We start from the raw sequence: 11828 nt of genomic DNA on the forward strand, positions 1-11828 counted from the left end.
TCCTGCCAAGCGTGCCTGATGAACAATCCATCCACTAGGGGATTCAATATTAACATATTGAACACGGGGGGTTATCCTACCCAGAGATTAGCGGAGCAACACACTTTGGGATGGATCCGGTCTGGAGGTATTAAAACTGAAATAAGGAATCTAGCCGCCTCGTGCTGAGCAGCGGTTCTCACTGCAGAGGATAAGAAGGGGCCCTATTATGCAACACCAACTTTTGTTACATATTGGAAACTGTTTTTGTGTATTTGGGATCTGCGTAAGCCCCGGAAATTTGAAATCAAACCCTGGAGGCACTGTACACATATTTATAAAATAATCTTGCCTTCCTTCATGCGTCCTGCAAACGAACCGTTTGGAATTTTGCTCTGGTGTGACGTTTTTTCCTGGTGTGACGTCAGAAGATTAATTATATATGGTAGATTTTTACTATGTGCAGGTCTGTCATTGTAATCCGATGATGTAGTCCCTAGCATAGACATCTTAAAAGTAAACGCAGCATCGACAGCTACTGCCTACTGCCGCTGACGAGACGTGGGGCCGCCATATTGGAATGGTGATCAGTGCAATTCATTTGGCAGAAGCAATTAACTGTCAGCGCATTTAATTCATCTTACCTCACTGAATACCACTGATTTTCACGCTTTTTTTTGTCATACGTGTAGCTATGATAAAGGACACATGTTTTGGCGTGTTTTTTATTATTCATAGTTTGCTTAACAGTAATAGAATATTCTTATATGCTATAAGTGACCAGACGTCCGATATCAAAACTGGGAATATAATCCCAGAGAAGGGGGAAAAAACAGTCAGCTATTTTTAAGTTAAAGAAACATGCGTATATGCTACATAAACAAAGTATGAATACATTAGATATCTATATATATATCTTAGGGACCTATAGACTGTATCTCTGTTGCTGCAGCATCAGAGTTTATTCTGTCTTGACACTTTGTATTGATATTTTGTATTACATTCTTCCCTTAAATGATAATGTCTACAGTGTTTGTTTTGTATGTATTTTTTTATGTATGTCGCTTTGGATAAAAGCGTCTGCCAAATACTTAAACATAAACATATATAAACACCTGAAAGTCTTTATATCAGCTAAAACCACCAATCTGTTTCACTGGATTCACAATAAAACCAAATTCTGTTTTACCCAACAATCTTAGTATTTTAATATTGTTACTTGAAGATTTATTCTTGGTTAAAATTATAGTTAAGAAAGTATTGTCCTATACCTTGCCTAAAATGAGAATGCATCATAATCAGTGGCGGCTGGTGAATTTTGTTTTAGGTGGGGCTGAAAGTTTGTAAACCAAACCCCTGTAGGGGGGTCATCCTCCCCCAGAAGATTTATTTGTGATTTTCACATACAAATCAAGCATTCTGGTAAATTCTGACAAAATAATGAAGACAAAAAAGAACATTTCATAGGTTTGCAGATAACTATATACAATATGCACACTGAAGGCATGATGCCACCATAGGTTTGCAGAGAACTATATACAATATGCACACACTCTTTTCACAAAATACAACCAATAGTACGTTAATGTTAAATCTTACTTGTGAAAAGTAATCCCCCGGTTCCTATTTTCAACAGTCCGCTCATTTGAGCAGGAAAACGCTGAACACCAGCCCGGCATCTTTGTTTTCTACCTGTCAACTGTAAGTTTAGGCTGCTCGCCGGCTCCTCATCACCACTTCAAGATGGCGGCCAAATTTCTCGCGTCACAGCAGCCAATGCTGCGTCTACCTATAAGATGTCTATGGTGTCAAAATCGATGATATTTGATTAGTATTAGAACCGGCCCGCAGGCCACAGCCGCCTGCTGCTGTTTTGCACGCAGCAATACTCCATCAGTGTTGGCGCTAGGAATTTTCAAAATGGGGTCCAGGGACCCCATCGAGTCAGAAAAATGGGGTACCACAGTAAATTTTTGGGGTCCCACTTTTTTGTAACCGTTTTGAAAAACAAATGATAAATGTATGCATTATCCTGTTATATCTCACATTCTATATTGTGTTTTGGAAAAAGGTTTTCATAAAAGTTACTTAATTCATTTTAAAAAAATAATCTAATTTTTATGCATATGTAAATTTATTCAGTTATAAACATTCATTCCCTTTCTTCTGTCCTTCATGGATCTAAACTTTAAAGCTGCCGGTATTTTTTCCTATATTTTCATTGTAATATTTTCAGAATGTGTTTGTTCTATTTTTGGCCAAAGTAAGACAAAGAAAACAATCTGAAGTTGTCTATATTTTTTAGTTTTAATGCCATGATTTTACTAGTCCAGCCCGCGTGTGCAGAGATTTTGCTCCATGCGGCCTCTGAGCTAAAATGAGTTTGACTCCCCTGATGTAGTCAATAAGCTCCTTTTACGTTATCCTGTTGTTGTGGGGCAGACTGGCTCGTACTTGGAAATGCATCATCCGCTGTTGCTATTTCTAATACCAATCAATCAATCAATCAATGTTTATTTATATAGCCCTAAATCACAAGTGTCTCAAAGGGCTGCACAAGCCACAACGACATCCTCGGTACAAAGCCCACATAAGGGCAAGGAAAAACTCACCCCAGTGGGACGTCGATGTGAATGACTAATACAAACTAGTATAGTTCGGACTTTACCTGTCACTTTATGGAAGAGCTAAAAACTACAAAAAGCTACTTGAAGATGGTCAGTAAAACATAATCTATGCAACATTTTGACCAAAGATCCACCATTACATGTTGTGTAGACCACAAGGAAGTGTTTTAAATGTCGAAAAATCATAATAGGACCCCTTTAAAAAGAAGCTTAAACTGTCTTATGGAACAGTTCTGATTAGCAATCCATGCTCGCAACTTTGGAGAGATCACATTCCTGGGATCTTATTCTGTATCAATACTCCACACAAGCTCAGTCCCCAGTGTTTGCCAGCGGGAGTGTGGGAGCTTTACACTTTCACTTTTTGAATTATTCAATTCATTGCTCTTTTGCAAACAGTGTAGAAATCCTCCAAGATTGCCCACACCTTTCCCTTTTTAATCGCTTGATGATTATCCAAATGTACATGATATTTTTGTTGGATTTTTATGCATACAGTGGCACCTCGGGATACGAGTTTAATTGGTTCTGTGACGCAGTTGGTACCTTGAAAAAATTGTTTTGCGAAATGGTGTCACCCATTAAAATAAATTAAAATCAATTTAATCGGTACTTAGCCCCCCTAAAACAGCACAATTTTAACATGCAACATTCCTTTAAAAAATATTTTTTTTACATATTGTATTAAATACAATACAATACAATGTAGAGTAAACAACTACAGTACAGTTTTATGAAGTAATGTAATAATAATGTACAGCATTTTGCGCAGTATCTTCTTTGTGCTGTTTCTCAGTCAAACACACTATCAGCAGCTTTTGTGAAAAAAATATCCACTTTTTAGGTATTATTTAAGTGTTTTTCAGTATGGTGCAGTGCTCCTTATTTTTTTAATGTTCATTTTGTCAAAAGCCTGTTATGGCAAAAAAACTAAATACACAAAATTTTCCCCAAACTGTTTTTTTAAGTGGAATAGTCTATGTGAAGGGACCAAAATAGGTCAATCAGAACAATGAGTTTGTTTTTTAGCAATGAGAGGGATCCAAAAAGGCCCCACTCAAGTGTTAAAGATGTGTTTTTGTGTTTTTTTTACCTTTAACTTCAGATTTATCCAGTGAATATAAGTTTTTATTAATTGTTTCATGTTTTTTGTGTGTGTTTGTTTTATGCCCTTTTTGTCAAAAAAAATTTTGCTTTTTTATGGCAAACACACAAAACATGGAATATTTTCCTTCAAAAAATATTTCACAAGTGAAATATTTCTTGTGTGGGCCTTTAATAGGTCGATAATTCATAAAAACGTTGATTTTAAATCTTTTTTGGAGCAATGACAGGTATCCAAAAGGGCCCCACTCAAGTGTTAAAAAAAGTTGTTTGTTTTTATTTTACCTTAAATGCTTAAGAGTTTAGATCAACTTCAGATTTATCCGTGCATTGAAAGTTTACTTTTTTTTTTCATGTTTGTTTTATGCCTTTTTGTCAGAGAAAGTTTTGTTTTTTTAGGCATGCCAAACACACAAAATATGCAATATTTTCCCCGCAAAAAAAGTTTCAAAGTGAAATATTTGATGTGTAAGCCTTGAATAAGTAAATAATTCATGGCAAATTGGATTTGATTCATTATTACTTTGAGCAATGACAGTTTTAAAGAAAAAAATGGCACCTTTGTGGTATTAAGAGTCAACATTGCAACTTTTTCTCGTTACATTCCACATGTAGGCTCTTTGTGTTTTAAGTCTCGTCTTAAGACCCACTTTTATTACTTGGCTTTTAACACTACGTGAGTTGTGTGGTCCTCTGTCCTCTGTGTTTTTTTTTATTTTGATTTCTATTTACTGTTTTAATTGGTTTAACCCTTTAAAATCGTTTTTAATCATATTTATTTTTATATGTATTTATTTTTTGGTTTTATTCAGTCATTGGTGGAGCTAGGGATAATATTTGAATATTGTTTTTAATATTGTTGTGCAGCACTTTGGAAACATTTTTGTTATTTAAATATGCTAAATAAATAAAGTGGATTGGATTGGATTGATTTATTCCATTTTATGTATTTTTTAATAGTATTTGTAGAATGGGCCGCGAGCTGTCAAAACATTATCTGCGGCCCGCATATGGCCACACTTTGGTTAGGGGGTGATCTGGAATGGAAGTCTCCCAATAATCGGGGGAACACTGTACTTTTAAAAGAAAAAAGAAAAAAACAACTCAGCATATCTCGGGTCGATTGTACCACAGTATGTTAAGGGTGAAGAATATACATGGTCGTAAAGGATGAATTAGGTGCAGTAGCTGTTATTGGATAATACAGTTTTTAGCTTACCGTATTTTTCAGACTAAAAGGCCCACTTAAAATCCTTTCATTTTCTCAAAAATCGACAGTGAGCCTTATAACCCGGTGCGCCTAATGTACGGAATAATTATGGTTGTGCTTACCGACCTCTAAGCCCTTTTATTTATTACATGGTGTAATGATAAGTGTGTCACACATGAGAGGTATGTGTAGACTGCAATATGTCGCCAGTAAACACCAAAACTTTAAAGGGGAACATTATCACCAGACCTATGTAAGCGTCAATATATACCTTGATGTTGCAGAAAAAAGACCATATATTTTTTTAACCGATTTCCGAACTCTAAATGGGTGAATTTTGGCGAATTAAACGCCTTTCTATTATTCGCTCTCGGGAAGCAATCCGCCATTTTCTCAAACACCGAGTCAAATCAGCTCTGTTATTTTCCGTTTTTTCGACTGTTTTCCGTACTTTGGAGACATCATGCCTCGTCGGTGTGTTGTCAGAGAGTGTAACAACATGAACAGGGACGGATTCAAGTTGCACCAGTGGCCCAAAGATGCGAAAGTGGCAAGAAATTGGACGTTTGTTCCGCACACTTTACCGACGAAAGCTATGCTACGACAGAGATGGCAAGAATGTGTGGATATCCTGCGACACTCAAAGCAGATGCATTTCCAACTGGACTGGACGGATCAGCTTTCAGGAAAAGAGAGCGGATGAGGGTATGTCTACAGAATATATTAATTGAGGAAAACTGGGCTGTCTGCACTCTCAAAGTGCATGTTGTTGCCAAATGTATTTCATATGCTGTAAACCTAGTTCATAATTGTTAGTTTCCTTTAATGCCAAACAAACACATACCAATCGTTGGTTAGAAGGCGATCGCCGAATTTGTCCTCGCTTTCTCCCGTGTCGCTGGCTGTCGTGTCGTTTTCGTCGGTTTCGCTTGCATACGGTTCAAACCGATATGGCTCAATAGATTCAGTTTTTTCTTCAATTTCGTTTTCGCTACCTGCCTCCACACTACAACTATCCGTTTCAATACATGCGTGATCTGTTGAATCGCTTAAGCCGCTGAAATTCGAGTCTGAATCCGAGCTAATGTCGCTATACCTTGCTGTTCTATGCACCATGTTTGTTTGTATTGGCATCACTGTGTGATGTCACAGGAAAATGGACGGGTGTATATAACGATGGTTAAAATCAGGCACTTTGAAGCTTTTTTTTTTAGGGATATTGCGTGATGGGTAAAATTTTGAAAAAAACTTCGAAAAATAAAATAAGCCACTGGGAACTGATTTTAATGGTTTTAACCCTTCTGAAATTGTGATAATGTTCCCCTTTAAAAGTTCCATTGAAAACAAAGAACATTACACACAGCACTCAAAAATCTGTCAAAATGTTTTAGTATGATTTTGAAGCCGCACCGCTTGATGGATTGCCGGCCCATTACGGCAACCGTAGTCAGAGATACAAGTATTACTATGGTGTGTGTATAAGAACCGCAAAATGGCACCCATTAGCAGACACATTATCTGGCGTTTTGTTTCACAATATTATGCAAAACCAACTTTTCTTACGTTCTGGTACCAGCTGATGTGTGTTTGAGATCTGCATAAGTCCTGAAAATTTGCGCACGTCCGCCACTGTAGTCTGTGCCGATCGCGTAGTCGATGAGCGTCTTCTTTTTCACTATCTTCTTGTTATGGGACATTCACCCTCTGCTGTTGCCATTTCTAATATAAAGTAAGTTAAAGTTCTAACTTATATATTGCTATGGAAACGCTAAAAACTATTAGTGTCGTGGGCTTACACCCACGAAACGTTAGTTATTAGAGTTCCGGTCGGACGGTTTTTCACGGGACACATTTCCGGCGTTGTTGCACTAGTGAGCCACGGATGAGAAGATGCTGCTCCGTTGTTCATTTAAGTAAAGTCTGAATGTCATTAAAACAGTTAGCTCCATCTTTTGACACTTCTTCCACTCCCATCCTTGCACGCTACACCGCTACAACAAAGATGACGGGGAGAAGACGCTGTAGAATTTGAGCCACGTAAATAAGACCGCCCACCAAACGGCACATCCTGAAGCAACTGTCAGAAAGCCACTTGAAGATGATCAGTAAAACATAATCATTTTGACCAAGGAACCACCATTACATGTTATGTAGACCATAAGGAAATGTTTTAAATTTAGAAAAAAATCATAGCATGACCCCTTTAATGCACCTTTTGTATGAAAAAAGACCTGAATAGACCCGCTCATCCGCAGCGCGCCTTATAATCTGCTGCGCCCTGTGGTCCAGAAAATACGGTAATTTTTAAAAAGAAGAAGAGGCCTTGAAAAACAAGGCAAGACTCAAAGCAGACAATATCTTCCCTTTGTTGACCAGAAGCACTGCCGGCCTTATAGATATCACAACACCATCCAATTAACAGATCAAAGCAATTTTGCTGGATTACAGCTACCCCTCTGCAAAAAATAATTATTTTATTTGTTTGGATATTTACAAATTTCATAAAAGTCGCCTAATTGGGCTGGTAAAGGTGCACCAAGAGAGGCAAGGTTGTCATTTTAATAAGTCTACTTTTATCCTCGTAGTTATAGCCACCCACCAATTAAAACTCCCCCATGTCTCCAAAGTGTCTCTGGAGATACTGCCTGCAAGGGGCAGTGATTAAGTCACGTAACGGCTGATGAGATGGGGTTACAGTGTGAACAAGATGGAAGGGTCGGTTTGCTTGCTTCTCAATGTGGGGCGCTTTTTTTTTAAGATAATAAATGGGTTTCATTCTGCTATACATGACACATTTCTGAGAATATTATCAGGCAAGACTTCCGCCATGTTAATCTGGTCATCGTCAACTGCTGCTGACTAATCAAAAGTTATCAGCTATCTTTAGGTCTCATTTCATAATGCAGCGTTCGCATATTTTAAAGTGCAGTACTATACTACTTATGCTGACTTCAACCAATTAGACCAGGAGTTCTTAACCTTTTTGATCTCGGGACCCAACTTTTTTACTACAGAGGTGCCTGGGACCAATTCAAATATTAGCACTGAATTAGTAATTTTATGCTTGATTTTAATCATATTCAATAATTATAGCTAATCTACTTGCAGTTTACAACATTGTCAAATCATATGAAACAATGTGTTAATCACAAAGATTATTATTTAACACATAAACCTTAGGATTAGATCAGGCTGATTAGAAAAATAATTACTAATCAAATATACTGCATAAGTAGGCACTCTGACAAAAAGTAAAATAAAAACGGAATTAATAATGAATATGTTTTTTAACTAAACTGTCAATAAAATTAATGTGCAAATTAAAACACAGCTTCACCACTTTAGTCATATTTTTTGCTCTTAAGAAACTACAGACTTCTTTTTTTTAATTTTTTAAAGATTGACATTACTGCCACGAGTGGCGTAAAAGTATTACAACGGAGTACCACTGCGGCCCATACAGACCATTCATTTTCTACCGCTTGTCCCTCCCGGGGTTGCAGGGGTGGGTGCACTCACGCCCCAACAATGGGCCCTGGCCTTATGGTGAAGAAACACTGTATTAGACTTCTACTAAAGTGTAAAAACTACTTTTTGACCCTCAAATGCTGCCATATTCAGGCATCATACGGACCTCAGGGATTAGTCAAGTAAGCTAACATCTAGCAAACTAATTGATGCACAATTTAGAGACATTATACAACCCCGCTACCAAACCTCGTCCACCTCAACCAACGCACGGGGGGTGGGGGGGGGTTGATGTGTGAGGGAGCAGGGTTGGAGTGGGGGCGGGGTTTGGTGGTAGCAGGGGTGTATAATGTAGCCCGGAAAAATCAGGGCTGCATGGGATTCTGGGTATTTGTTCTGTTGTGTTTATGTTGTGTTAAGGTGCAGATGTTCTCCCGAAATGTGTTTGTCATTCTTGTTTGGTTTTGGTTCAAAGTGTGGCGCATTATTAGTAAGAGTGTTAAAGTTGTTTTATATGGCCACCGTCAGTGTAACCTGTGTGGCTGTTGACCAAGTATGCTTTGCTGTCACTTACGTGTGCAAGCAGAAGAAGCATATAACAAGGAGCGGGGCTGGCACGCTGATAATACAGATTGTAGAGGGCTCTAAATGCTGTACCATCATGGCACGCCCTTATTATTATTGTATGAGTGAAAATCGGAGAATATTGATCCCGGGAGTTTTCTGCGAGAGGCACTGAAATCCGGAAGTCTCCCGGGAAAATCGGGGGGTCGGCAAGTATGCAGCTGAGCCGCATCAGAGTGATCAAAGAGCCGCATGCGGCTCGCCGACCCCTGAGCTAAATGAATAAAAAGTATATTAGTATGTAATATGCACCATGTACGGTTTTGTTGACACCGCAATACTGCGGTTTCAAAATCTTCTCAATAATTCTGTGACGGGTGACTCTGTCAAATTAGTTTTTTTCCGACACCTTTTCCATAGCCGGTCTGAAAATAAACTACATCTCCCAGAATCCTCTGCGCCGCGCGGGGTCCGCAATGTGGGGGCGTGGAGCGAAAGAGAATGCCAGGAAGTAGTCGATAGAGGAAATATTTTTGTAAAAATCTGTTCATAACTTTTAAATAGGGATGTCCGATAATATCGGACTACAGATATTATCGGCCGATAAATGCTTTAAATTGTAATATGGGAAATTATCGGTATCGGTTTAAAAATTATCGGAATCGGTTTCAAAAAGTAAAATGTATGACTTATTAAAACGCCACTGTGTACACGGACGTAGGAAGAAGTACAGAGCGTCAATAAACCTTGAAGGCACAGGGGCGGTATAGCTCGGTTGGTAGAGTGGCCGTGCCAGCAACTTGAGGGTTCCAGGTTCGATCCCCGCGTCCGCCATCCTAGTCACTGCCGTTGTGTCCTTGGGCAAGACACTTTACCCACCTGCTCCCAGTGCCATCCACACTGGTTTAAATGTAACTTCGATATTGGGTTTTCACTATGTAAAGGCGCTTTGAGTCACTAGAGAAAAAGCGCTATATAAATATAATTCACTTCACTTCACTGCCTTTGCGTGCCGGCCCAGTCACATAATATTTACGGCTTGTGACACACCCACAAGTGAATGCAAGGCATGCTTGATCAACAGCCATACAGGTCACACTGAGGGTGGCCGTATAAACAACTTTAACACTGTTGCAAATATGTGCCACACTGTGAACCCACACCAAACAAGAATGACAAACACATTTCGGGAGAACATCCGCACCGTAACACAACATAAACAAAACAAATACCCAGAACCCCTTGCAGCACTAACTCTTCCGGGACGCTACAATATACACCCCCGCCCACCTCAACCTCCTAATGCTTTCTCAGGGAGATCATGTCCCAAATTCCAATCTGCTGTTTTGAGGCATGTTAAAAAAAAATAATGCACTTTGTGACTTCAATAATAAATATGGCAGTGCCATGTTGGCACTTTTTTCCATAACTTGAGTTGAAGTTGTTCTCTTATTTTGGAAAACCTTGTTACATTGTTTAATGCATCCAGCGGGGCATCACAACAAATTTAGGCATAATAATGTGTTAGTTCCACAACTGTATATATCGGTATCAGTTGATATCGGTAATTAAGAGTTGGACGATATCGGAATATCGGATATCGGCAAAAAAGCCATTATCGGACATCTCTACTTTTAACGTTATGTTGCTTACGAACAGACAAACAAACAAACCCTGGCGAAAACATAACCTCTGTAGCGGTAATAAAGCGCGTCACGTTCGTCTCGAGTGTTCCAAGCTCAAACAGATTCGTTCATGGCGCACCGTGCCTCGGGAAAGCATCTGCTGCACACCGAACTACTTGATAAGCTACTATAACGTTCTCATCTCAGTGTGGGAACTGGAGACTAAACATCACGCTAAACTCTATCCATAACGAACACATGAGCCGTCGCTGTAGTGTCGGGAACTTTACTGGGTTCATTCACCATTGCACCGAGTGAAAACTGTCAAAAAAGACAGAAAAAATAAAGAATATTACTCAACATAAAGTGCCTGTTAGCTTTTTAACATAACAATGCCTCATTTAATGCAGTCTGAATTCGCATAACATGCGATTAGCAAAGCGGTTTTATTTTTTATATAGTTTTTAAACATAAATTATAAAGTGTTTGGATGAAATAATGACTGATATCTGTACACAAACAACTGATCAATGCACAACCACTACTTACGACATTGATTTGTCAGTCCTGTGTTAAGGATGCGAACAGATTGCTCCTGCTGCTCAAAGCCTGATGGCTTCCCTCTCTGTTCTTGTTTTGACGAAAACCGGAAGTGATGTACCTGTGCATCTAACTAAATTGTCCCACCAGAAACAAACTAAAATGACATGGCCTTATAAAATAAGATAGTTAACGTTTAGGAAATATTTTTTATAAACATCACAGCTACCAATACCATCACTCGGAAAAGATTAAGCCGGCGAAGCTAAACGTCAATTTGTGAGGTATTCACATTATTAAAAGTTAAAATGTGAGTTAACTTTTCTGGGAAACTGCATTTTCAAAACAGATAGAAAAACGTCCACTGAAAGTAAAAGTTGGGAGACACAGTGGATGTTTGTGCACAATTATTTGCACTTCAAAATATTTTTAGAATATTTTAGCATTATATTTGTGTACAATTACAGCAATGCTTCTCAAATATTCTCTGTTACGCCCCCCCTCGGAAAAAGAAAATATTTCGCCCCACCCTCTCTACCGTGACTATAATTAGTATAATTTGTCTGTAAAATTGTTATAACAAGGCCCGGCCCTAACCAATCTGGCGCCCTAGGCAAGATTTTAGGTGGCGCCCCCCCACATCGGCAGTGAAGTGTATATACTCACAAGAACCCGAATAGCTTTGTCTTTGACCTTTTTTTTTTACTTACA

General features: G+C 38.7%; 1 protein-coding gene across 1 annotated transcript in view; it reads right to left on the reverse strand.

Annotated features, from left to right (window-relative positions):
- tunar (TCL1 upstream neural differentiation-associated RNA) overlaps positions 1-11262 on the reverse strand; it is a 66754-nt gene extending 55492 nt beyond the window's left edge. The window contains exon 1 of the mRNA XM_061968205.2: positions 11127-11262. The gene's annotated coding sequence lies outside the window, so the exon portion shown is untranslated. The remainder of the gene's footprint in view (positions 1-11126) is intronic.
- Positions 11263-11828: the final 566 nt, after the last annotated feature.

This window comes from Nerophis lumbriciformis, linkage group LG08 (genome assembly GCF_033978685.3).
Source record: "Nerophis lumbriciformis linkage group LG08, RoL_Nlum_v2.1, whole genome shotgun sequence".
In the NCBI taxonomy this organism is placed as follows: Eukaryota; Metazoa; Chordata; class Actinopteri; order Syngnathiformes; family Syngnathidae; genus Nerophis; species Nerophis lumbriciformis.